This window comes from Microtus ochrogaster, unplaced genomic scaffold (genome assembly GCF_000317375.1).
Source record: "Microtus ochrogaster isolate Prairie Vole_2 unplaced genomic scaffold, MicOch1.0 UNK22, whole genome shotgun sequence".
NCBI classification, from domain to species: domain Eukaryota; kingdom Metazoa; phylum Chordata; class Mammalia; order Rodentia; family Cricetidae; genus Microtus; species Microtus ochrogaster.
In genome coordinates this window covers 4,016,626-4,022,405 of record NW_004949120.1, presented here as the reverse complement: position 1 = coordinate 4,022,405, position 5,780 = coordinate 4,016,626, and the positions used below count along the sequence as shown (strand labels likewise).

Genomic DNA, 5,780 nt, shown 5'->3' with positions numbered 1-5,780 from the left:
ATTCTTGTAGTGAAAAAGTGAAACTTCTGTTCTAGCTAATTCCGGCTTTAGCACATTTGCTACTGTGTTTTAGAAGCCAGAGGCGATTTGCAAGAGAACTCGCAAAGCCATTTTGCCTGAACAAAATCTCCATCTGGTGAGTCAGTGCACAGAGCTCACATTTTTTAGAGGAAGAAACCAAATGGTCTTAAAAGGCCATGTGTCTGCATGTACCTGCCACAGCACCTTGCTCCGCAACGTGCTATGCTTCCAGTCCAAGACACTGAATGTCACCCCATGGAACTCCACCTTGGAACACCGTTCCCCGTTCCCAAACCGAATTCTACCTTGGAGCACTGTTTCCCACTGAACATCATCTTGAAGGACCATTCCTCACCGAACATCATCTTGGAGGACCATTCCTCACCGAACATCTTCTTTGAGGACCATTCCTCACCGAACATCATCTTTGAGGACCATTCCTCACTAAACACCAAGTTGGAGCACCATTCCCCAGTAAACACCAACTTGGAAGAACATTCCCCACTGCTCATGTGCTTTCTGTGGTCATAGGTCAGTGGAATTAAGAGTTGGGGAACTAACAGCACATACTTGCTTCACTAGCTGTCACTGGGAGGAAATGGAGGACGCAAATGCTGAGAGGGGTGAGGGTACTTGTTATTCAAAAGAACCACAAATGAAATAATATTTTTCGTTAGTTGTTCTGTGATGCCTAAGAACTGTGCTAAAGTGTCTCATGCGCACAACCTTTTCTGGGACACAGAAGGATGCATGATGATCACTGATAGGTCAAGGATTATCAGGTTTTATGATAAGCAACTAAAAGCTACAAAACTTTCTGAATTTCCCACATACATCCCTAAATCCTTTGCTTTCTCTTCCCTCATCATGAGGCCACCCTCGTTGCTCTTCTGACTTCCGAGAGTAATGGAGGAAGGTCATTGGTTAAAAAAATAAAGAAACTGCTTGGCTGGCCCTCATAGGTTAAAACATAGGTGGGAGGAGTAAACAGAACAGAATGCTGGGAGGAAGAGGAAGTGAGCTCAGACTCGACAGCTCTGCTCTCTGGAGCACAGACACCTTGCTCCCGGCTCCCAGGCAGACACTCGCCATGAAGCTCCAACCCAGGATGGACGTAGGCTAGAATCTTCCCTGTAAGACCGGTGCTCACTAAGACCGGTGCTCACAGATTATTAGAGATGGGTTGATTGGGATATCAGAATTAGCCAGTAGGGGGTAGAGTGAAAGGGCCGAGCAGTGTTTAAATGAATACAGTGTCTGTGTAATTATTTCGAGGCATAAGCTAGTCATGTGGGCGGCCGGGTGCCAGGGATACAGCCCCCGCCACTCCTATTACTACACGAGAGGACTTGGGTTTGAGCCTGTTGATTTCTGTGCTTCCCTCTTTTTCCCCAATGCCAAATGTGCCATCCACTTAGGTTTGCTTTTTCTCACTCATTGTTTGTCTTGTTTCTGAATCTCTCCCCCTTTCCCCAGCAATGCTATCTATCCATCAAGTTTGGTTTGTTTTCTAGGCATCCTGTGCCTAGAAGAAACGGGTGGCCTGGCTCTTGCTCCTTCTTAACACTGCTTTTTCAAGGCCACATTCTGCTTCTCACTCAGCTGGTTTCTTTGTGCTTCACTCTTTCATACATAATTTTCTGTTGATGACCTAGGGTGCTATTTGACTTTGGATCTTACCTTCTTTTTTTATCCGCCTCCCACTCTGTTGACACTGGGAGAGAGTTTCTGTGCCAGACTAGAGTGGAAAGAGCCCGGAAAAAAAGAGACAAGAGAAATTGACTGCATTATGCAAGGGTGTGACTTTCACAGGGCACAGAGAGACGGGAAAGAAATGTTGCAGGCAACTTTACTAAAGGAAATAGGTCAAGGCTAAATTGTACTCACTGTGCACCTGTGTGTTCGTTTGCTCACAAACACCTATCTGGAATAGAGAACTCTATTTCTCGGTTTTTCTTTTGCAATATTATTCATGGGCAGGGGATCCTAGACTTATTACAGCATCCTCCAGCCCAGATACTAATAGTCCCTTCTCTGAGCCACAGATAAATGACTCAACCCCTTGTTTCTTACTCATTTTATTCCCTCATACAGGGCATTGATCTGAGGAAAAATACGACAGGCTTGAGGCTTTCACTTAGGGGATAGTAAAACAGTCATCCATTCATCGATACTCACTCACTCATTCACTCACTCATCAATCAATCAATCATGCAACTGGTATTTATTGAACAAGCTCCTAGCACATGGCGGGTCTCTGCAGTGCTCAGGAGGCAGCAGTGACTATGGCACAGCTCTTGGACACGTTCAACGCACTCCTTAGAGGAGTGTGTGGAGGGAACAGACCTGTGTTCTCTTGGGCTGAGGGTTCCATGTGCACAACCTGACATTAAGGAGAGGTTGTGTCTCATTGGCTGTAGAGATAGGAAAAGCCTGCATCAATCACTAACACATCCTTGAGTGAGTAAAACATGTGTGGGCCAAGTGGGTCCTTAGGAGAAGACATTTTTGTGCAGAGGGAGTACAACAAAGCCCTTCTTCCAGCAGAGGCAGGCTTCTTATACTAAGGAACCATGGAGTCAGATCTGCGTCCTATGTGCGTCATAGGTCTTGTATTTTACAAAACACAGCTATGCACAACTATATGGTTGTGCACACCATACACACAATTCTATGGTTGTGAGAACCCGTAAATGCCTTCCTTTCCCCTCTGTGGGCATTACTTGAAGCAGGGAACATGAGTGCTTTTTCCACCCCTACACCCACGTACTCTATCAATATTGACTCCCTCAGAAGTGTGCCATAAATAGTAATCAAATGGGTGAATGGATGTCAAACAAACTGCCCTATAAAATGAGATAATGCACATAAATCTTTTAGTTTCCTGTCAGACATATACAACGCATCGGATGGATTTCAAGGACAATATGGTCTTGCTGATACAGGTGATGATGATGACAGAACCCAGGAGAAGGAGCACGTCTTCCTGGGGATTCACAGACTGCTCTTGTCTGGGAATTGGCATAGTCTGTTTGTCAAGGTCACTTTCATACTTGTGCTTGTGTGACTATAGTGGCAGCTGCAAATGTCCCTGTAAAACCCCTATCCTCTCTTAGTCCTTGCCGGGCAGAGCTACAGTGACCCACACAGACAGCAAAATCCATGGATGCCCATGCCCATTGTCTAAAATACTGTGGCAGTGGCATATCCACCATTAGACTTGAAATCATGCCTATGCCACTTACAGCACTCCATGTAATGTAAATGTTATATACATTATTGTTATAATTATAATCCTGAGTTGCTTGTTTAAAAAAGAGATGAGAATAATTCCTGTAAATCAGCACAGATGCAGCTATTTCTAACATTGAAAATGTCATTATTATCATTATTGTGTGCAAATGTGTGCTAATCCCCACCCCCATGTCCACAGCAAGTATGTGGCAATCAGGAGATAGCTTCAGGAGTCACTTCCCCCACCCCCACCCATCCTGGTACTCATGGGTTCTTGGGACAAAGTTCAGGTCCTCAGGCTTGTCTAGCAACCACCTTTTCCTGTTGTGCCATTTTATGTGGCCTTTAAAATATTTTCAACTCAAGCTCGATTCAGTCCATCAAGGTAGAAACCAAGAGCATCAAAGAACCATTGCCATTTGACTTGTAATTTTCGCTTCTGAACAAGGAGCAGCATTTCAAGAGAGACAAGAAGTGATGTAAAATCCAGGTGACTGGGTGAAGTGTTGGCAAAAGAGAAATTAGATGCCTAACGCAGCTCCACTCTTGACCTAGGTTGAGAACTATTAGGTGCTATGTAAAAGGTCTAACCACCCCCCAAACTTGAGAAGTATCACATCAGAGAAGATTCCGTTATGATAACAGGAAGACACATTTCAAGACTAAAAGAAAGGTCATGAACCCTGCTTTCTGGATTTGACTGCAAACAAGCCACCTGCTTCTCAGAAGGCAGCACATGGAGTGCGCATGCACAGCTGCCTTACAAAGCTCATTTGTTCCTCATCTCACTGAAGTATATGTCCCAGACTCTTGCCAGCCATGGCAAAGTAGAGGAACATCCATCCTTCGGGGGTCAGTGAATCTTCAAACTGCCTTCACGCTCTCTTAACTAGTCTCTGTGTTTACGTTCTTGCCATGTTTTTAATATTTGCTGTATCCAAGCTGCTTAAATTGGCCTAGACTCTAGACTCTAGAATATAACTCAGTACTAGAAGACACCACCACAGTGGTATTAATTAAATATTGAATAATAAATATATGATCAATAAAATGAAAAATACAAGCTCAACATATGATCTTTTTTCTAATAAGTGTAAAATTGTCCAATCTGATAAATCTTCAGAAAATTCTTGTTTAAGATAAAATATTCAATAACATTTCCTCTAGCAGAACGATACATAAAGATATACAAGCAGAATGAAAGGAGAGCAACTGAATTAAACAATCAAATGAAAAGGACTTATTTTAACCCCATTGTCTGGTGGAGGACCACTAGATCCTCCTCTGGGTCAATCTAATTAAGTCTATCAGTGAAGGATTTTGATTACAGCGTGGCAAGGAAGGCCATGACATATGAAAGGCCCAGAACTGAAGAGCATAGCAAATACAATAATCAACATTCAAAATTGTTCTGACAGGATGGAATTCTGAACAAATGCCAATAAGATGAAATTTAATAGTGGTAAATACAATGTCCTGTATAGAAGTTCAAGTAATTAATTTTACAAGCACAGGAAGGAGGCACTTGGCTTGGCAAAAATCCACATGCAAAAGATCTGGAGGATTTAGCTGACCACAACTTTAATAAGACCCACCAGTACGAGGCAGCTGCTTTAAGAAATCACATTCATAGCTGGCATTAGCATAAGCCCTTTTTTGTATCACAGCCTGTAAGAGTCTCTCTAAACTCTAGATGAGACCACATCTGGAATATTCTGTTCAGTCCTAGGTGCCGTATTTTAAGGGGACACTTAATCCAGAGGAAGAAAACCAAGAAAGGAAAAGAATACAAAACAAGTCATGGTTGAAAGACTCGAAATCCTCTGTACTAGCATTTTAAATTCTGCAAGATATCAAGAGAGCTACATATTTTTTATGATCCTGGAACTCAGTCAAACCAGGAACAAGGTAGGTAGTAAATACACCCTGGCAACAAATGCTTGAATCCACGAAAAACTGACATAAGAGAGGAAGGAAATTGTTATTGTACATGGGGGTGGGTATGTGTGAGTGGAGGAGATTGACAATAGCCTCAGCCAAGTGAAGGAAGAGACTCAGGGACCACTTTCAAGTGAAGGTTACCGAAGGAACATTAGAACCACAAAAGTAGGAAAAGCTAGAGAAACGTAGCCATGCAGTGAGCTCTGCTTCTTCCTTTGGTCCACTAAGCACCATGCTTCTCTTCCCACTCCCCACTGACTGTCCACAGTGATCAACTCAAAGATCCAAAGCAATTCTACAGTCAGGGGTTCTCTGCATGCACAACCAGGGGCCTTAACAGTAACTCATTTTCTACAGAATTGACTTACTGTTCCCAAGTACAATGAGTGCTTAGTCAAAAGACTAACAAAAAGAAGAAGAAACTGGCCTCCTTTGGCGCTAGTATATAAATCTTTTAAAATATTAGTTAAGCCGGGCGATGGTGGCACACGCCTTTCATCCCAGCACTCGGGAGGCAGAGGCAGGCGGATCTCTGTGAGTTCGAGACCAGCCTGGTCTACAGAGCAAGTTCCAGGACAGGCTCC

The 5,780-nt window shown here is 43.3% G+C and overlaps 1 pseudogene; it reads left to right on the top strand.

Annotated features, from left to right (window-relative positions):
* The first annotated feature begins 243 nt into the window (after positions 1-243).
* LOC101997510 overlaps positions 244-5,780 on the top strand; it is an 83,165-nt pseudogene continuing 77,628 nt past the window's right edge.